The sequence below is a fragment of the Eschrichtius robustus genome, chromosome 4 (genome assembly GCF_028021215.1).
Source record: "Eschrichtius robustus isolate mEscRob2 chromosome 4, mEscRob2.pri, whole genome shotgun sequence".
Classification (NCBI taxonomy): Eukaryota; Metazoa; Chordata; class Mammalia; order Artiodactyla; family Eschrichtiidae; genus Eschrichtius; species Eschrichtius robustus.
In genome coordinates, this window is record NC_090827.1 from 71,682,694 (window position 1) to 71,705,406 (window position 22,713).

At 35.9% G+C, this 22,713-nt stretch overlaps 1 non-coding gene across 1 annotated transcript; it reads left to right on the forward strand.

The window, feature by feature from the left end:
- Positions 1-929: 929 nt before the first annotated feature.
- TRNAR-UCU (transfer RNA arginine (anticodon UCU)) lies at positions 930-1,002 on the forward strand. Its single transcript has one exon. It is a non-coding gene; the product is annotated as a tRNA-Arg (tRNA).
- Positions 1,003-22,713: the final 21,711 nt, after the last annotated feature.

Here is a 22,713-nt window from a genome sequence, read left to right on the forward strand (position 1 = left end):
CAACTTTGAGCCCTTGACTTCATTGTACTGTCATCTTCATAATGGTTTTTTGACTTTCTAATTCAGAGAAAGTTAACTGTATTATTATTTTAAATCCTAGCAGTTCTGATTTTTATCCCAGGATTATTTCAGAGTCTTAGATGAGCTACCCAAATGTAACTCTTTTGATTCCTGGACCTATATGTCCAGAGAATTCCAGTGTCTGAATGATAAGGCTCCCTCTAATAAAAACTCAATATATAGTCATAATCTTTTCTCACTCCACTTTCAGTTACCTTCACCACCCAACATCAGAAAATATCCCTCTCTATTCATGCTACTCTACCCCATGTGACTTCTTTTCTCCCCCCCACCCCCTTTTCCTCTCAAGTTTACTATATGTATCTTCTTTGCCTCTTGTGACAAGTTTTTCTTCTTCATTTCTCACAACTTTTCTTTCTCTGCACAGTATCAGATTCTGCAGCTCAAAAGAACTGAATTGCACAAGGTAGGATGTTTGGTGGTGAGAAGCTGAAGGAGCAAAGATAGCATTATTTGTGATCATGGGACTTGGAAGTGTACAAGGTACTAGGAGCTTTTGCATATTATTAATTTTAGAATTCATTACATTATTAATAATTACAGGAAGGGGGAACCAACAGTTTTTTTCAAAAAATAATAGTAATAACTATAATAAGATATCAGAGATATTGGTTTCTGTTCTTCAATTATATTTTCTTCCTAAAGAACTCTTTGATTTTAGGGACCATGCTAAGGAACTACCTCTTACCTCTCATTTCAGAGGTATATACTCTCATTCAGGTAAATAACTATCAAAATGCAAATATTAGGATGATCATTTTATTTACTATATTAAACTTTTTCCAGTTAGAGCAAGAACATCATATGAATAAACTCTAACAAACATTTAAAATATCTGTATTGGGACTTCCCTGGTGGTCCAGTGGTTACGACTCTGTACTTCTACTGCAGGGGGCTCAGGTTCTATCCCTGGTCAGGGAACTGCAAGCCTTGCTGTGCGGCCCCCAAAAAAAAAATCTGTATAATCTTTTTAAAATGGTTGAATTGTTGATTCATGAGAACTAGAATGAATCTAAAGTTAATATTTGTTGAATATTAAATGAAATAGAAAGTTGTAACACTTATGGGCCTGAAAGGACTCTGACAAATTATCTAAATTGCTAACCCAGACCGTATAATACTTAGCTTACACAGTTTCTCCTCACACCTAATGTAAGTGTCTTTAGTAACTTTTTGGTTTCAAATTTTAGAAGTCTGTAAATATCAAGCAATTTACAGATGAAATATGCACCAATATCACCAGCATTTTTTCCTTAAAATATGTACTTTAGTGTCTAAGTCCTTAAAACTAGCATTTCAATATAGAAAATTTTTATGAGGCTGCAAAATTTACTTGTATTGGCTAGTATAGGTCTTAGCTAATTTTTCAATCGTCCTCTCTTCAAATATCTCATGGGGAAATGGTGTTTGGTATTTAAACATTCTCTTCCTGTCCATCGTGCCCTGGAGGCTGCTTCACCACCTTGAGCCACAAGCCCTTTCTCTTATGGCAATCAATCCATTTTCAACCAGTAACACTTCTTGTTGGTCTGCAGAATGAATTGTCAAAGTTAGTGCCTTTCTCCTTACATCTCAGCAAGTTCAACATATGGTTATTTTCCACTTTTGCTCTGCCTTTTCTAAGCAAACATTTTCTTAAACGAGGCAGGTTGGTAGGGTAAAGTCAGAGAGAGCTGCTGAAGTGGCTGCAAAACAATACTTCCCAGTGAGCAGTGCTTTCCATGCATTCTTTCCTTTTCCTCACCAGGACTTTATCAGGTGGGTGCTTTTTAATCCCTGTTTCAAAATGAAAAAAATGATGCTTAAAGGAGTGATGCTTCTGGTCGAAGGTAATGTAATAATAAGTGAAGGAGATTGAAATATGTTACTGTAATTATAATCTTACTCCATATTACACGCTGAACTCATGTATTAACTTGATTCATGAACTTGCCCTAGTTCCTCAACTTTCCAGTTACTTAATTTTCTAGTTACTGATTTGTTAGGTAAAGATAACAGTATCTTTCCTTCTCACTTCATACAGGATCAAACTGACTCCAAAGTGAAAATACGTAAACATCCATCAAATGTAAAATCTTTGCATGTGACCATTTAAGAATCTCTGTCTCATTCTCTACTCTTCCTTCACTTTTGCCTCTATCCACAAAAAATACTATTTTTCTTTTTCTCTTAGAGAGAGAGAAAAAAACATGGCTTCTTACACATATCAGGGAAAGAAAAGTCTTACATTTTGAATTTGAAATCATAGCAGGTAATTTCTAGGGCCCTTAAAAGTACCAAGAAATCTCAGTCAGAATCCTTATGAAGGCTTCCTGTTCTTTCTAAATTAAAATTGATTTTATTCCAAACACTACACATAGGTACTTCCATTTGAAAATTTGGAAATAAACTAAATTATTTTACTGAATAACTGCTAGTCTTCCACTAGACTTGGAATTAGAGATATAATTATTAATGGGGCTATGTTCTCAATATATTTGTCATCTAATAGAGAAAATGCCCACACACATACCCATAATTACAAATTAATAAAACAAATGCTAAAATTGAGTGCTGTGTTTACCAAGCAAATAGATTCATTCAACCTGGAGTGTCTAGTATGGAATTCGGAGAGGATGAGGAGAGGAAAGGGAAGGTAAAGAGCTAGGTATTGGGAGGAAGAATGGAGAATATTTAAAAAAATAAGTGACTTGTGACTTGCTCAAAGCAACATTACAAAAATCGGACAAATGAATGATTGAATGTTCTGTGCTGATTAAGTTAAATAATAAGGAATTTTATTGTTAAATGTCTGTCGTGATTGGAATTTTAGGTCATTGAAAAGTGAGACCATTTACAAAATCCAGGGATACATAAGTTTCAAGAGAGCCATCAGATTATGACTTCCTTGTCTTTAACGGGATATTTGAAGAAAGATTTTAACATCCATGTTCTTGAGAACTTTGCTGTTGAAATCTGACCAGTTCCCCAGGCCTAAATTATCTCTGTTAGCTTTACTGGGTCTGGGCCTGTTTCAGGAGTATGGATACACACTGGACAGATAGTGACTTCAACCCCTGGTTGATTATACTTCTTTTAAGAATTGACAAATGGTCGGTTTGACCTTGAAGTTCTTCAATAGAAGAAAATGAGTCCAAGTTTCATCACTCACTCATTCATTCATTCATTCACCCACTTATTCATTATTCTTGCATCTGAAATGGAGCAAACCCTTCCAGAGAAGAGCAATAGTATTCAATTTTTAGTTATATTTCATGTCAGTACATACCTTCATCATAGTGGGAATTTTCACATTAGGAACAAGCAGCTATTTATAGTCCATAGTGAAGACATTGGTAGGTACAATGACCTTCTTTTCCCTCCCTCTGCTGTTTACGTTTTTTTAAAAGAGAACTTATTATTATTTGAGGCTTTTAAGTGGCTTTCCCTCAAATGCCACAGTGACAGCATGTGATCCAGCCCTGGCCAATCACAGTATATCATTTTCCCCCTAGCCACATTGATCGAGTCAGGAAAAGACAGATGTGTTCCTATTGGTTGGGACTATCAAAGTCCCCAGGACACATTTTCTTGAGCTATTGGTAAAGAGGCTCTTTTTCTCTTTGATGTCCATCAGCTTAATATGTAAGCTAAAGCTGTTATAGGACATCATTTTGTTACATGTAGACAGTCGGACTGAGAATAAAGCCAACAGAGGGGGAAGCAGAGACAAGAGATGGAGAGAGACAAAGAGAGAGAGAGACAGAGACAGAGAGACACAGAAACAGAGGGGAACTCCTAGATCTAGCCAACTACATCCAAATTTCACCGCTGAGTCTATTTGCATTTTGCTTAATTTAGTTTAAGCTGGATTTCATTTATTGCAAGATTCTTGATAAATACAACACCTAAAATGTGCTTTGATGATGAAAGGAGGAGAACTAACTCAACTTTTTCTTTTCCTGGTAATTACAAAAATCTGCCACTCTTCCGAAATTTAGAGTCTTAGGAAAGGCAGTTAAAACATGGTCTGTTTTTAGTTTTGGTCTTTATGGTTGCATTTTGGATCAAGATAATTTCAAAATATACTTTAAAAATATAACGGATTTTAATCAGAGCATGAGTTATATTTGGCATCCGATTCTTTAAGGGTTTTCCCATGTTTTTAAATTTTATTACATTCTGATCAGCTACTATGATTAGTAATGGGATTAACAGTTAATAAGTGAAACAGTAAATATGGAAAAGAGCACCTGTGCTTTAAAAATAAATATAGTTATGCAAATATTGAATTAAATAACATTTCAAAATATTCAATGAGAATAATCAAATGTAGGAAAAGCCCAAGAATCAAGGAAAAGCTTTGTATATTGCTTAGTTATGTATGAGCTAAGCACATTTTATTTGAGAGGTGGGATGATGGGCATAACCGGAGAGGGGAAAATGGAGTTCAACAATGGCCTAGTAAACAAGTAAAGAAGCAGAGTCTTAAGATCATTGTATGAATATCAAAGTTGCCCCATGGCTCTCTGGGATCAGAGACATAATGAAGTCAATGGATGGAATAATGGGGACTTTGGGTCCCACAAAACTGAAGGCCAAGATGGAGATGTAGGTTAAGCCAGCAGCTACGCAAAACAGGGACTCATATATACAGTGCTAAAGAAAAAAGAGGTAAAATCCACAAAAAGGATAATTTTGTTACACTGTTTTTCTAGGGTGTGGTTCTGCAGGGGTCTGGGAGCTTACAATCTGCTGTTGTTTAAAAATCTCTCCATAGCTGCAGATATATTTAGGGAGTCAAGAAATGTACCTACATATGGGGAGCAAAGCACAAGGATTGGGACATATATGCATGAACTTTACTCAAGGAAGCGTTAGAGTAGACTCCTTATCATCTTGATAAACAAAGGCAAAGAGGTAAATGGAACAATCTTGCTGCAGGTATCTGTTTTACCAAGGCAGAAAATTCACTCAGCATAGTTCAACACAGCAATTGACAAACATTTTCCGTAATGAGTCATATAGTAAATATTTCAGGGTTCGTAGGCCATATGATCTGGGTCTCAACTACTCAGATCTGACTTTAGTGCAAAAGCAGTCATAGGTAATACATAAATTAATGGGTGTGGTTGTGTTCAACCACAATAAAAATTATTGACAAAAATGTAATCTGTGGACCTTGATAGAACCAATAAAAGTATCCTGAGTGGTGTTCCTGGGGATAAAAATAAATGCTCTGATGGGGAGTGTTTGCTGATTTCTGTGGTATAAATGCCACCACCATGGCCAATTTCAAACTACCCATGGTTTGAAAATCAACTATCAACATTTCTGAAAATTAACACTTGGGAGCCAATTCAAGACAATTGCAGGACACCACAAAAAATGTCCCACATACAGAGAAGTAAAAGTGTCCTAACCATCAGTTTTTAAGATTCTGCAATCTCACATTACTTTCCCTCCTTCCATGTTTTCCTGTCCTTGCCCTCCCCTCACCATCTGATTCCTGGAGTTACATTCGCAGAAAGCCATCTACATGCAAGCCTTTGGCTTGGGCAGAGCTCAACCTCAGGGTTATGAAACATTTATACTTTCTATTCTTATTATTTAATGGTTCATTTACTTATATTTATCTAATATACAGTAATAAGATTTTGAGCAAGCACCTATATTATAAATTGTCAATGGGTTATTTAAGAAAAGTAGACACCTAGATATCAGTTGATGAATTTATATTGTACCTATAATAGAAATTACTATGTATAATGAGGTATTCGCAATCAAAGGAAACATAGTGCAAAAGAGAGCATGTTTAGGAGGAGACCACAAAATGGGCTGAAAGAGAACATAATTATGAAACAAATAAATGAGGAACAAGCTTGGGCTCATTCAAGGCTGGATAAAAACTCTAGGTCCAACTATTCCTTATTAGACCATTTTCATAATGAACCAGTTCTAAGAAAAGTCGAAGTGGATATGCTCTTGGTGCTAAATGAGTTTAGAAAAAAAAACAAAGCTGCGAAAGCCTTCTTTTATCGTCTGTCAAATTAGAAAAACCAAGTAGGTCTTTGTTCTTGTAATAGTCTATTTGCTTAAATACATAGAAAAGTGGCAGGGGAATCATTTAAATGTTTGCAGGCAGTCAACCGCATTAAAGAATCACAAGAAAACAGGCTGAACTCTGCAGTCAAACTGCCAACTTTATTCTAATTAATAACCCTAAATTGTGCAGCTATTCATGGATTGCTTACATTTGGGAGATATGAATGTTGAGGTTAGAGGCTGAAATTAGCAGTAAAGTAAAACAAAACCATCATCGTATGTGAAATTTTGGGTGACCCATTTAGAGGTAAAAGGAGATTGAACATCTTTTGAGATTTAAAAGATTCTATGAACAAATAGTATGTGACAAAAGGAATGCTTTTATTTCATGGTTATCTCATAGTCTTATCTTCATGTTGCTTTATCCCTCACTAGTCTGTCATGGAATCACCCTGTTATCCATCTAGCCTGAAATTTCCCTACTTAAGAGTTGCTTAGAGATGAAAGATATGAGAATGGGGCACATGGTCTACAAAAGATCACTATTTAGTTCTTTTTAAAATGTGTGAAATTCTGAGTATTTAAGGTAGCAAGATTCAGCTTCTGTCCTCTAGAAACTTATAGTTTCTATCTCCATATTCTCTGATTCACTTTCATAGGAGGACCTTGTTTCGAACTTTACTAAGTAAAGGTTTTCATAAAGCAGACTGGAATTTTAAATTGCAGATAATAATTTCTGCCTTAGTCTGCTGCTATAACAAAAATACCATAACTGGGTGGCTTTTAAACAAGAAAAAGTTATTTCTCACAGTTCTGGAAGCTGGGAAGTCCAAGATCATGGTGCTGAGAGATTTGGTGTGTGACAAGAGCCCAATTCTCATGGATAACCATCTTTTCACTTTAATCTCACATGACACATTACGGAAGGGGTGAGGGAGCTTTCATGGCTTGTTTTATACAGGCACTAATCCCACTCATAAGGGCTCTGCTCTCATAACCTAATCACCTCTCAAAGACAGCCCACCTCCTAGTACCATCACTTGGTAGTTAGGATTTCAACATATGAATGGGGGGGCAAGTACAAACACTCAACCTACAGTAATTCCAAAGTGCAGATAATGTGTCAGATCCCCTCCTTACTCCCACTCCTCCTTTGGATACACTGTTTTATCCGAGTGCCTGGCCCAAGGTGAGAGAGTAATAAACTTTAAAAAAAATGAATTTTGAATAAGGAGGTGGGGATTTACATAAACAAGGAATTACATATAGTGTGAAAAAGCTTTAATACATGCCTTTTCTAGTTGAGAGGTAGAAAGTAGCATGCTCAAGATCACAGGGCTATGTAATGTGAAACTTAGGATTTCACCTAATTTTTATGGCTCCCTTTCCTCTGTGTGCTTTCTACCTTTCCATGCCAGAGAAGGAATGCTCAGAGTAATTTGAAGAGTATTTGTGCATTTTGATGAGGGAAGTTTAAGAGTGGAAAAAGGAGAAAGGACTAAAATAGTTTGTAAAAAAAATGTGATATCTAATAGCTGAAGAGGAAAATTTACTGTCTGTCATAGACTATTTTGGAGTCATTTACTTAGCTCACAAGTCTCATCTTTCTTGCACAAAGAAGGATCTTGCCCTTCCACAGAGAAAGGCAGCTGTTTGTGTTCTACATGGTCCTAGGTCTTTGTCCACAGTCACCTGGGCCAGTTGGTCTTTCTCTCCTGAGAATTTGGAACTAGCATTCAGGAATGGCTAGTAAATCTCTCCAACCACCTGAAAATGGAATAGGTATTAACTGCAAACCATGGAGAGGCTTTGTCAATCACTGGACTGACAAGGAGAGAGAGGAAGTCTGCAGGAAGAGAATGAAGTAGACATGCAGAGAGAAGCAGGGACAAGCCATGGAGAGACAGAGCATTGCCTAGGTTCTTGGAGACTTTCTGGGTTCTGATTTTAGGGCCTTCCTGAAGCCAAGCTAAGGCCTTTCCTTGGGTCCTATGAGATACCGCCTTTGTTCTGACCTTAGTTAACTTTATTTTTTTCAAAATTTATTTATTTAATTAATTTATTTTTGGCTGCATTGGGTCTTCGTTGCTGCACGCGGGCTTTCTCTAGTTGCAGTTACCGGGAGCTACTCATCGTTGCAGTGCACGGGCTTCTCATTGCAGTGGCTTCTCTTGTTGCAGAGCATGGGCTCTAGGCACGCGGGCTTCAGCAGTTGTGGTGCGAGGGCTCAGTAGTTGTGGCTCGTGGGCTCTAGAGCGCAGACTCAGTAGTTGTGGCGCATGGGCTTAGTTGCTCCATGGCATGTGGGATCTTCCTGGACCAGGGCTCGAACCAGTGTCCCCTGCATTGGTAGGTGGATTCTTAACCACTGCACAACCAGGAAAGCCCCCTTAGTTAACTTTAATTGGTTTTTATTAATTGGAAATTTGGCTTTTATTACAAACTTTTATTATAAACAAGGTTGCAACGTGTTTTGTTTTGTACATTATCTCCTTCATGCTTTTGCCCAAACATTACCTTTTCATTGAAACCAGACTAGATCACTCCATTTAAAATTCCAGTATCACTCCTCCTCTTGTTATGGGCTGAATTGTTAGCCCCTTAAAATTTATATGTTGAAGTCCTAAGTCCTAGTATCTCAGAATGTGACTGTTTTTAGAGATAAGATCTTTAAAGAGGTAAATAAGTTAAAATGAGGTCATCAGGGTGAGCTCTAATCTATATGACTGGTGTCATAAGAAGAGATAATTGGGACACAGATGCAGGCACAGAGGGAAGATGATGTAAAGATACAGGGAGCAGATGGCCATCTACAAGCCAAGGAGAGAGGCCTAGAACAGATCCTTCCCTCAAGGCCCTCAGAAGAAACCAACCCTGCTACCACCTTCATCTTGGGCTTCCAACCTCCAGAAATGTGAGAAAATAAACTTCTGTTGTTTAGGCCACCTAATTTGTGGTATGTTGCTGTGGCAGCCCTAGCAACTAATACATCATCTTGCAAACTGATCTCCCTGACCTTGTACTATTGCATTATTAAATATATTTCTTATTTATTTTCTTTTTCTCATCACCAGAATGTAAATTTCATGAAGGCAGGGAGTTTTGCCTATTTTGTTCTCTAGTGTTTTTCTCAGTGCTTTGAACAATGTTAAACACATGCATATGTACACACCTGTATGCATACATAAGAATTTTTAATAATGTATAATCTTTTAGGGTCAACAATAAGCATGACATGAAGAGTAGAGACCACTGTGTAACTCTAGGTAAATGAACTCAATTTATCAGAACCTAAATTATCTCATGTGTAAAAATAAAATGTCTGTACTCTTATAGAGAGTCCCATCATCCTGTGAAGGGATAAATATTCAGGTTTTATCTTTTTGCTGCTAGAGAGACTTTTAGCCTTTGTACTTTGAAGTCCTTTGATGAAGTTCTTTGGATCCAGAGGTTAAGTTTCTTCTACCTTTCTGTAAAGACCCAGGGAATATTTGTGTTTCTCCTGGTTTTTAGAAATCTACCGGTGAATCTTCTACATGGTGACTTGGGAATGAAATAAATATATGTGTATTTAAATTCTCAGCTTTACTTGCAAAATTAATAGTAGGTTGAAAATTACTGTTAGTTTTGGTAGAAATTTAATTTTTCATGAAGAAGATTTTTAAGGCTATTTGTGAAAAGGAATGACTATTATGTTTATTAAGGAATGACTATTATAGAAAATTTGGTTTCATAAAATTACATAAATTCCTAGTCAGTCTCATGGGTATTTCTTTCTTTCTTTTATTCTGCAAATTAACTCGTTAGCAGACACCACTTTAAGCTTATCCAATCTCTATTTTGGAAGAAGTTACAACTTGCATTGCAAGGTTAGTTCAAATTTTATTATTCATTTTATCCTTGACCTCAGTGGTTAAAACTATTAACTAAAGTAATGCTAATTGTAGTGGTGTTTTTTGATTTAGACACTTGTCCACTAGGAATTGGACTGAGACCAATTAATTTCATTCTGGCCACTGAAAAAGACATCAAGCTGTAATGATTTTTGGTCACTGTTCAAGAGTTTACATTAATATAAAGGACACATAGGGTAAAATTCAATCATAAATATCATCCTATACATTTAAGCAGACATTTATGTACTAAACTGTGTAAGTAATAGGGAAAATTATGAATATATTTTAATATTTTGCAACTGAATATGAAGCATCACTATGTATTTTGTTCTGATATATTATCTTTTCCATCATATATAATGACAGTGCATATAGAATCTTTATAAAAACTAAGAAATAAATTATTTGCTTTGTCCAACAAATATTTGATTGCCTAATATTCCTAAGTTACCATAGAAAGAAAGTATAGGATCCCAGAATGAATAAGGCATGATCATGGCCCTCAGGAGTTTTTGGTTTAGTAAAAGTAATGAGATAAGTGAATGGACAATAAGTGGCAGATTTAAGATAATTGATAACATTTATTGAGGACTCACTATGTGCCAGGCACTCTTCTAAGAGCTTTATATATATTATACCAATTGAACCTTTTAACCATATATTTTTTTTTTTAAATGTTGAACTTAATGAAATTAAAAATCCATCATATACAAAATTGTGGGATACAGATAAAGCAATGCTTATAAGAAAATGTACAGCATTAAAAGCTAAACAAGAAAGACCTCAAATTAAACTAAGTTTTCACCTGAAAAAACTAGAAAATAAGTGTACACTCAAAGCAAGCAGAAGAAAAAAATAATATAGAGCAGAAATCCGTAAAATTGTAAACATAAAAACAATTTAAAAAAATCAATGAAACCAAAGTCTGGTTCTTCAAAAAGAACAATAAATTGATAAACCTCTAGCAAAAATGAGAACACAAATTACCCATATCATGAAGTAAAGAGGGGATATCACTGAGACAGGTAGGAAGGGGGCAGGGCACAATCTTTAATGACATAGCAATTGAGAATATGGTTAGAACCAATTAGGCCCAAGATAGCAGAAGATTCAACTTCCAGTTGACCTTCATTATATGCTCACTGTAATACATTAGCATGCTAAATAACTCACCCACAGGTGCCATGACAGTTTCAATGTTAACCATAAAATACCAAAAAGTGAGCAGTGGCCCAATCCCTGGAAATGCCTGCCCCTTCCCCAAAATAATTAAAATAATCCTCCCACTTGTTAGCCTATGAAATTACTCAGCCCATAAAAACTAACCACCCCATATTTCAGGGCCACTCTCACTTTCTGAGATGGTCCACACTCTGTCTATGGAGTGTGTATCTCTCTAAATAAACCTGCTTTCCCACTTAGTTCTCAGGGCAGAGCCTTCTTACCTGCCCTCTTGTATCCCTCACAAGTGTCCCATATTAATAAATCTGTTTCTTGCCTATCACTTTGCTTCTTGCTGAATTCCTTCTACACTAAGTCATAAAGAACCTGAGCTTCAGTAAGTCCTGACACTAGGTGAGTGATTTTAACTAAAAGACAGTGGGTTCAAGTCCCAGCCCATGGGTTCAAGATCCAATCTGAGATTTGATTGGGTTCAAATCCCATTTTAGCTGCAATTCTTTTAACCATATTTTGAGGAGAGTATTGTTTTACAGATAAGGAAATAAAGTCACAGAGAGTTACAGCAACTTTCCAAGGTCATGAAATTAACTAAGTAAACATGATGGCATTTGAACTTTTGATGTTGGCTCTTGAATCACAGTCTTAATCTATTTTGCCTTTAGGGTAAACTCCTTAAGAGCACTGTGAAATCAAAACATAACAAAACCCCTGCAAACTTGGTTAATGGCTCACCTATGGCAGAAATCACATCTGTGCTGGAAGAACCCAGAAAACTTCTTAGGAAGTTTGCATTTGGAATGGTCCTCGAAGTATTTGGATATATGGAACTCTAACATGAGATGTCTTCAGGTAGTGAGAGTATGTCTCAGACTAGCTAGTTTGTCACCAAGTCTTCTTCCTCTGCATGGAGCGAGACTGTCTTTCTCATCTTCCCTTGTAGATAGGCGTAACTGTTGCTGAACCAGGTTTGTTTGCCCGCTGAGCAGAAAGCCAAATGCCAAGATGTCGAGGTTTGCAGCTGAGAAAGGGTTTATTGACCAGGCAGCCAAGCAAGGAGACAGGAGAACAAGTCTCAAATCCACCTCCCTGAAGGTAAGGGGCTGGATACTTATGAGATAAAGAAGCAGGTGGTCTGAGGTGTGAGAAGTGTGAGGAAAGGTGATTGGCAATAAGAAAAAGGTGAGATAATCTTCGTCCTGCGCAGGTGCAACCAAACTACAGGCTTCTTCACAGTACGCATGTTCAGAAAATGGAGACATTGACATGTTCTGAGGTTGGAGTTTTTGACCCTCTGACGTCAAAAGGTCACTGAGCGGACACTCGAGCATGCCCAGCTGGAGGGTGGAGGCATCCCAATCAGTCTTAACCGACTGCAGCTCAAACTGGACACAGCTGACCCCAAGTTCCTGAAAAACAACTTGGGCAAACATCTTATTGTTTAGGCCATGTGAGGCTTGGAGGACACGCAAGTTTTCATGAAAACAAAGTGAGCTTGATCAATGAAGGTAGGTTACAGTTTATTACTTATTAAGCAAGATGTAGTTTAATGGCTCTAACTGATGAGTAACCTCGATTACATAACCATGTGACTGAGTTCTAGCCAAAGGTATATATATATTGTATCTACATTACAGTGTATATAATGTACAATGTGTGTTCAGTAGAAATGCTATAGAGTCTGCAGACTTCCAGGTCAGGCTTTATAAGACCTCCCACGTATATTTTTTCTTCCTTGCTCTCTGCCTGTTGCAGATGGTTCCTAGATCTTAGAAGCCAAGTGAGAGGATAAGAGTCACTTTCGCAATATGAAAGAAGCCTAGGTCCTTGAATCACAACTTGAAGGGGAGCCACACACGGGTTAGGAAAACTCATCTGAGGGAGTTCTGAATGAGAAAGAAATGTTTACAGTGGTAAGCTACTGAAATTTTGCCATTTGTGACTTGCAGCAGTTAGACTACCTTCACTAATATAGGGAATATAAGAAGAGTGTCATATAAGGAGAACAGATTAAATTTGCTTCTCACCAGTGGATGGGAAGTGTAATGTTAGGTTCTAAAGCCAGTGTGAAAGGTTAAAATTGCAAGTGGCAAAACTATCCTTGAAATTCCCTATAGAATTCAATATATATAATATAGTACAATATAAAATATAGTATACATTGTTGACCTTATACAAACCTATAGAAGAGAATGTCAATTCTTCTCACTCTTGCATTGTTAATGTTTTTCTAGTGTCAATTAACTATTCAACTTCTTCCTTTAGGATATTGATGAAACCATTACCACTTATTTGTCTGGCCACCTGAACCATACGTTCTACTTCTTTTTAATGGAAAAGAAACATAATCTTTCTAGTGTTTGGTGAGATGTGTTGGCCGTTTCAGCCTAGGTTTACACCATTGCCTCAGACAGACTTACATGATGTGATTTCATGGAATGAGACGCAGTTTATTATCTTAGAAGGAATGCAGGCTTTATCTGCAGAGGACTTCAATTTGAACCTCAACTCTAGTGTTATTTTAGTTGTGCTGTGGATCTTGGGTAATTTACTTAAATTTTCTTAACTTTTATTCTCCAGTTAGTAAACTGGAAATAAAAATACACACATTGTAAGATTATTCTGAAGATATATATTCATAATAATGAATATTTTTTGAATACTTACCACATTGCATTTTATAAAACAATTGCTCTATTTTAAGCTTATAATATTTTCCAGATTTCTGTGTTTTATAAACATTATTAGTTTTGGTTTGTACATGTCACATATTCTGTTTAGGGTTTGTGGAATTCCCAGCTCAAGAATAGTCAACATTTTAGTTTATTCTCTCCCTCTTCCTCTTTCTCTCTCTCTCTCTCTCTCTCCTCTTCCCATATATTCTATTTACCATTATACCTACTTTTGGTACATCCTTAACTCTACTCCATTTCCTTCAAGATTGATCACTCATTTTGCTAATACATAAATTACCAAAAATTTAAAACTTTGAACTTACAGCAACCTTAATAACTAATTAAAGAAGGTGTATTATCTTCACTTGACCAAAGAGAGTAAGTTACTTGCCTGATGTTCCACGTAATTTAGTAACAAAACTAGGACTAAAACCCCAATTGACAATTATTGAGCACTTACAATTTGTCTAGAGCTTTTCAAATATTAACCAATTTCACGTTCATGAAAATTGTGTGAGTTAAGCGCTATTATTATTTTATTTTTTATTTTTTTATATAAATTTATTTATTTATTTTTGGCTGCGTTGTGTCCTTGTTGCCGTGCGCGGGCTTTCTCTAGTTGCGGCGAGCAGGGGCTACTCTTTGTTGCGGTGCACGAGCTTCTCATCGTGGTGGCTTCTCTTCTTGTGGAGCACGGGCTCTAGGCACGCGGGCTTCAGTAGTTGTGGCACACTGGCTTAGTAGTTGTGACTCACGGGCTCTATAGCACAGGCTCAGTAGTTGTGGCGCATGGGCTTAGCTGCTCCACGGCATGTGGGATCTTCCCGGACCAAGCCTCGAACCTGTGTCCCCTGCATTAGCAGGCAGATTCTTAACCACTGCACCACCAGGGAAACCCCAAGTTCTATTATTATCATTAACTCATACATGAAGTAAATGAGACACAAAGGTTTGAGTAGCTTGCTATGGTTACATAAGTGCTACAGGATTGGACTGGTATTTGAACCCAAATATCTTCAGGTTTAACCATTCTAAAATCTATGCTGATTTTCACTACAGTATATACAATCTTTAGTTCTGTGACTAATACAAGATATCAGTAAGTGAAAGACATTGTTATTGGACTATTCAGCAATCTGAGAAGGTCAACATAACTAACTCATCCAGTTATTGTACAATAGTAGAAGAAAGCTTAGCTAGGAAGATATGGTAGGCACATACATTGAAAACCTTAAATGCCATGTTTTGCATCCACATGCTTAAACATCAAGCAATATTATTGTTTAATTGTTTTAAAACCTGAAGATAAAAAACAATGAATAAATATATAACATTAAAAAAAATGTCTTCAATTCTAGGAATGAACCTAGAAGTTAAAAAAAAACCCTAAAATATCCCAATCATACATTTATGGAAACTGTTGTTTCTTACTATACCATAGGATAAATTACAGCTTTTGGAAAAGACATATGCAAGTAAAGGCAAAAAAAAGATGATTTAAATCATTAAATTTAAAATTCTGATGTGATAATTTTTTCCTTTATACCGAATATTTATATTATGAGAATCTGTAAATGTATAATGTATATTGGTCTAGTGAGATTATTTTTGACAGCTATATGCATTATCTGACATAGGCAGGAAATTTTTTTCTGTAGCACTACCGCCACCCTTTCTATCTTTGGCCAAAATCTGAAATGTATCAGAAAATACACTACCACTGGTTTCATATTTATTCTTTCTAAGTGATCTCCACATAAAATGAACTCATTTAAAAAAGTTTATCATTTTCCAGCTGACACTGTGGTCTCAACTTAGGGCTTGAAAATGAGACAGTCCTCTTCTCCCTCTCATATAGTTATGAGAAACATGACTTCTGCAGCTGGAATTCAGCTGACAAATTTGGTTGTGATCCAGTAGTCATAGTTCTGTAAAAAGACAGCAATAGGTATGGTCACAGAGCTAATTATATTGATTATGCATGTGCTATTTTTGAAAAGTGACCTTTGTAATTTCTTTGTGTATGATATATAATCCATTTATTCATGAGTAATTACTCTTTCTGATATTTAGACATGCATGTAAAATAATTCTATATTTTATATAATGTATCCAAATTAAATCCACTTTTACACTTACACGAACTCTTATTCTACAATCTTGCTTAAACAAAAAACCTTAATTTTCAACAACTTGTCATCTGACTAGTAGAATGATTAGTTGTGGGCCAATGAGAATATTTTAAGAGAGACTGGGTAGTTTTTACTCCAATCAAATTCAATTCAAATACTTCTTCTCAAAGCACTAGTCTTAGAAGTGATTCCAGAATATTCATAGGGGTTGCATTTATTGGTTGCAATCTGGTGAAAAGGTGAGGTTAGAAGGCTTGTCTTGATACTTTTTGCATAACAATTATGCTTTTTACTTAGATTATAAATTGAGGGGTGGGAATGGGGAGCAGAGAAAAAAATTATGCGGGGGGCTACCAATCCAGCTGATTAGGGACACTACTGCAAATTAGAGGATATAAAAATAATTAAGACACTTTTTTCCCCCATTCTTTAATCTTCTGATGGCCACAGATACACACAACTAACTCTAAGACTATGAATTCATAATCAAGTGTAAACTGAATGCCTAAATTAGCACAGAGTGAACGATTGATTCTAACTGGTGGATTATACCAAGTGTCACCAGAGATGTTATATTCGAACTGAGTTTTGAAGGATAAATAAAATTTCTAAAGATAGAGAAGAGGAGGAAAGATCTTCCAGACACAGGCAATAGCATGACCAGAGACATAGAGGCATGGAAGCATATAATAGTACAATAGTGAGCAACATTTTGTAACTAAAGACAGATACAAAGTTGGGCTGGAAGCAAGGAGTAGTGGGAGACAACAAATCTAGGCATAGATTTGATTGTAAAAGCCTTCAATGCCACTTAAATACATGGATGTTTATTTTTTGGTCTGCCCATCACAGTTCTTTTAACAAGAGCACCTCTTTTGGCGGTGGGGTGTGGGGGGAGTTATGAGATTATTTTACAGGAGCCAGCCAAGGGCCTGTCCTGAAGATAGGTCTTTCTCTGGAATGTGCAGGGTTTGAGAAATTTAGGCCTGCTGAGTTAACACTTTGCTGCCCATAGATAACACCAAAAACAGTAGAGAATCAGCAGCATCCAAAACGCTAGAGTCTATCATCAGCAAAGCAGAGCAAGGGAAGTGAAGTTTGAAGGGAAGTATGAAGTTACCATAACGAATCACGAATTTGGAACCAAGAGCATAGAGCGAGATTAGGCAGGCCAGAGTGTGGGCTTAGAGAGCGATGCAAGTTCTGAATCATTGCTCAGCTGTCATCTGTGATTTGCTTTTATGAGCTTACAGTGACTAGATGCAAAGTCAGCTTAATAGGGCCAAAACTAAAAAATAAGTCAGGTATAAAACTGAAATAACCAGAGAAGAATAATTAAACATCTAAAATTTTTCTCTTTCCTATTTTTTGCTTGGCTGTTGTTTATTTCTGCTTCCCATGATTCCAAATCCCCAAAAGGAGAACAGCCTACCCAGAGTTAGGTTAAACACTTTTTTTCTTTAAAGGAAGGGCAAAGGCAGACAGACCTTAAGGTGTCAGGATCAGCACGTGCTGTTTGCATAATAAATACATTGCTTCTTATCTTTTAGCTGACTCTCTCCTCTCCAGTACTTGACAAATGGGGTAGAATTTGAAGATTTGTATTTTACACTTTAAAGTGAAGGAAGCTATATCCTTTTCAAGAACAAATTTTCTTAGTGGCTGGACAAAGAGACACTAGTTACCTGAGGTAAGTGAAAAAGAACTATTGTTTCCATGGTGCCAAAGACAATGAGAAGTTGAGTGGCAGACACTAAATATATGCTACTTCATGCTTTTGCATGGAATTGATCCTTCTTCCCTCTCCAGCAGAGCAAGTCCTCCTTTGTTATATTCCCATTCCACTGCAGTGTTACCATTCTGACCTATATAAACCCCTAGCCAGAGTCCTTACTCCTGACCTCTCCTTGAATGCCCATCCAGATTACTAATCCTCAGCTTCTCCCCAGATGCAAGGCTGACTCTTCCATATCATATTTGTAGAAGCACAAAATTCATCAACTGATCAGGTACAGATTCTGTTCCATGTGAATGAATGCTCCAAGAGGCTGGATATATGCAGTCCTCAGAGGGATTGAAAGTAGGGAAACTTAACTGGGTATGTTTGCTTTTGACTGACTCTCTTCTTGTAAAAGTGTGACTAGTAAAGCACGTGACACACAGTTGAGGCTCAATAAATGTTTGTTGCTGTTAATCAAGGGCAATGACTTCTTAAGTAGCGTATGGAAGAGAATATCCAATAGAGGAAAATACATGAACTAATTGTTCTCAGTGGAGAAATGAACCAGCTGTAGCATGAGTTTGTAGTGCACAAGAACAAAATAAAAATATTATTTTGAGATTTATTTGGAAAATAGACATTTCCCAAGGACTTGTAGATTGTGGGAAAGATTTTAGCCTTTATAATCTTGTCTGATAGCTCTCTAATCTGCAATGATCAAAACACAGTATTTCAAGACAAGGCTTGCTATTTTATTATTTATGAGAGCAAATTTCATTGTTAATGTTCTGCAAACTTCTATGGTAGTGAAAGTATAAGTGAATCAGTATATTCTCACCAATTTATAAATACTGTGATGACTGATGGATTTTGAAGTTCTATATTATTATATTAGGAAAGAGAAAATGACAGAATATTTAGGAAGCAAAAAAATGGAAATATTGACTCCTTTTTTCCAACCCCTGAATTTTCTTAACATAGCCTCTATAATGGATAAGAACTTTTAGCTCCATCAAACACTCTGGAGGTTTTCTTAATGTTTCTTATAGTTAGACATTCAAAGTGGTCATTCAAACTATCCAACAACTAATAAAATACCATAAATTCAAATGAGAAATGGGAGCTTATTTATCACTTTCTAGATATGACAGTCTCAGCAAGTTGTAATAATTTTATTTAGTGTTGTCTACACCATCACTTTGCTATCTGAAAGGCCTAGCTAACAAGACAATTTCTTAATTGATATAAAGTTATGCATTTTCCATCATAAGCTAATATTTATGGAGCTGTTCTTTATTATAAATTATTATACCCATAATCTTCAATCCATTTTTAAAGATGAATCGAAAATCATTTGAAAGACCTTTTTTCCTCTGTCAATATTTTTTTTTCCTCCAAAAACTGGATTAGAGAAAATAAATTCACAAATAAGGGATAAATTCTTATAGGAAAGCTTACTCTTATTGTTATAGAAATATCCATTTATATTTAAAAAGCAATAATTTAATATGCTGTGTAAATAATGCTTTTGTGTTGTCTCACTATTCTAAGTGAGAAATGGATTAGCAATTAACATATGGCAGTTATCTGATTCCTTAATAAATGGAAAGGAGCCTTTGCTCAAAGCTGTTGGAGCTCTTTCACAAATTAATTGACCTTAACAGGTGGATGTCATGTGACTCCATATTCCAAAGGGGGAAATGGGACTAGCCAACTTAAAAGAATTGTAAAGTTGTAGAACATATCTAAAAGATAAATACTTCTGAGAGGTGAATTTGAGGACAGCTTTACATTTTAGTCTGGTGAAAGGAGGCACTGTTTCTATCCTTTTGTTCTGACCTCATATATTATAGAACTGATTTTATCTTCAGTTCCAAGTCTGTGGGCAGACTTCTAATCTATATTTCCACTGTTATTTTAATGAGCTGTACATGATTATATTAAGGTTTTTTGTTTGTTTGTTTTGTTTTGTTACTCTTGTTTGTACCTACCTACATAAAATATCCACATTTAAAGGTCACAAACTGCATATTTCATTTATGTGACATTCTGGAAAAGACAAAGCTCTAGTGAGGAGAACAAATCACTACTTGCCAGGGGTTGGGGCATACTGTAACTATAAAAGATAGTCTTAAGGAGATTTTTGGGGGGTGATAAATTATTATGGACCCTGATTGTTGTGGTGGTTACAAGAATATGTTACAATTTCTTGAATTGAACACCAAAAAGGATCAACTTTTCTGAAGTAAATTTACAAAGTAAAAAAAAGCTTAAAAAGATGATATGATTTTTACTACTGTCTTAACGGTTTGCTCTTATCTTAAATGTTAGCATGATGTTTAAATGGTTTGTAGGAAAAACTGATAAAAATTATTAATAAATTTCTGAATATTTAAATATATTTTCATTTTATTGATGAATGAAGGGATACTGTGAAATCTTTCTATAATACAGTCCTCGAGGGATCAGAGCAAGAGATCACCTTAGAGCTGAGATCCTTTTTCTAGTATATTTTTACCTTCCAAATGTCTCTGGTAAAATGAAAGACAAGCTTCTTTCTGCTGAATTTCTTAGTATTAAAGTGTTATAGTGAGATTTCAGTGTACTTGCCATCCGTTTTTCATATATTTATAAGTGTGAAGGATAGAAAGTTCTTATATCTTAAAGTTATGTTGTAATTAATCTGTCTATTAATCCATGGTAAAACTATGGTTTGTAGTTTATATCTTCATATTTTCAAATCTGAATCATATATTTCATAATAGGATAAAAATAAAACATATTAAAAGTGAAAGAACCTTATAAGCAATAAAAAGTATCACAGAAAAATAATAAGGTTAAGTATCAATCCACTCAAACTGGCAGTGAATCTCAAAGTGGGCAGCTTTCAAGTTCTAATTGAATTGGATAATTTAGCAATTCCTTATGCCTGCCTGCAGAACGTACCTAAAATCCCATCTCTCCCTTGAATAGTTTTGATAAACAATTAAATATTTATACTGTAATTTATACCATGCTGAAATTAGATGCTTTTTCAGTAATAAATGGCAACTCCAATGGTGTCTAGGTTTTTATCCGTTATTAGCCTTAAAACTTTTCTACTTATGTTAAAAGGTAATGATTTCCTTCATTTAACATTTATCAATTTTCACCTTCAGATATTCAGTTTGTTACAAACTCTTAATGAAAGAAAAAAATCATTTTAGATATATACATAATTTTGAATATTTAAGGCTGCCTTAAGAATTTAAAACAAAGGACATGGGGGTGGGGGGGAAGGGTAGGCTGGGATGAAGTGAGAGAGTGGCATGGACATATATACACTACCAAATGTAAAATAGATAGCTAGTGGGAAGCAGCCGCATAGCACAGGGAGATCAGCTCAGTGCTTTGTGACCACCTAGAGGGGTGGGATAGGGAGGGTGGGAGGGAGGGAGATGCAAGAGGGAAGAGATATGGGAACATATGTAAATGTATAACTGATTCACTTTGTTATAAAGCAGAAACTAACACACCATTGTAAAGCAATTATACTCCAATAAAGATGTTAAAAAATAAAATAAAATAAAACTAGACTATTATAAAAAAATAAAGGAAGATAAATGGGACTGTTGGAATTTGCTGCACATTCAATTTAAAACACAAATTTCAGTATTTACATTGGTTGGGGTAAGATTAGGGTTGCCAGCCAATATTGTTTCTCTCTCTCTCATGCACACATATACACTCTTTCTCTCTCTCATTGATTTGTTTGCTCATTTACTGAAAATCTAGCTCACAGTTTTCAGGAACTCAGAGTATCCTGGGATGATGTTTTTTACTAATTCCATTATCTTTTGAGGTGGCTGGTAGCGATCCTCCATGTTGATGTTCATGCCCTATCATCCCTGGAGGAAAGAGAATAAGAAAAAGGAAAAGGTTGAATTGGAGGAATGTGTGGGAGTGGAGTGATTAAAGAACCCATCTTAGTTCCCTTTTGGACCTCTCTGGTTCACTCACTGTTTATAGTAAAATTATTTTAAGTTTAAATACATGTTTATATGAAGTGAGTTTTTAGTTAGAGAAGGTTTCTCAACATGGTATTTTCCCCTCAAGGACCCAGGCATGTTGATTGTCAAATTGTACTTATAATTAATTATGTGGAGTTGAATTTGTATTTCTACATTTTAGATTGTTGAGTCAGCAGGGCCAGTTGAAAAAAAAAATGTAACCATGTGTAGTAGGTAGAATTCTAAATGGCCCTGAAGATTCCATTCCCTCCCTTTGGGTGTGGGTAGGACCTGTGAATATGATGGAATATCATTGCTGTGATTATGTGACCTTATATGGTAGATGAGATTCTGCAGATATAAATAAGGTCCCCAAGCAGTTGAATTTAATCAAAACGGAGATTTTACTGTGTGAGTCTGATGTCATCATTTGAGACCCTGAAAGAAGTCAGAGAGTCAAACAACAGCTTCTCCTGCTGTCTGTCATTGAAGAAGCAAACCACCACAGGCTGTACTGCCTATGGGAGTGGGGACATTTGGCAAGCTCCTGAGGCTGGCCTCTAAGAGTTGAGACTATTACATTTTACAGCTAGCAAGCAAACGGAGGCTTCATTCTCTACAGCCTCGGGGACTGAATTCTTCCAACAACCAGTAAGTTTGGAAGAGGACCCTGAGGCTAAAAAGAGATTGCAGTTCTGGCTAACACCTTAATTTCAGCCTGGTGAGATTCTGAGAAGAGGAGCCAGCTAATCTGAACTTAGATTCTTGACCCAAGGAAATGGTGAAATGATACATTTGTATGGTTGTAAATAGCTAAATTTGTAGTAATTTGTTACATAGCAATAGAAAACTAATATACTACAGATTGGTCATTTTTAAAAGGGCATAGTATTTAATGAAAATAAACTTTCATGGAATAATACTTATGAAAATTAGTATTTGTTACTATGAATAAGATACTTTTAAAGGAATATTAAAAATCCTGTGCTTGGGGACACTCTGATCAGACAGGAGGTA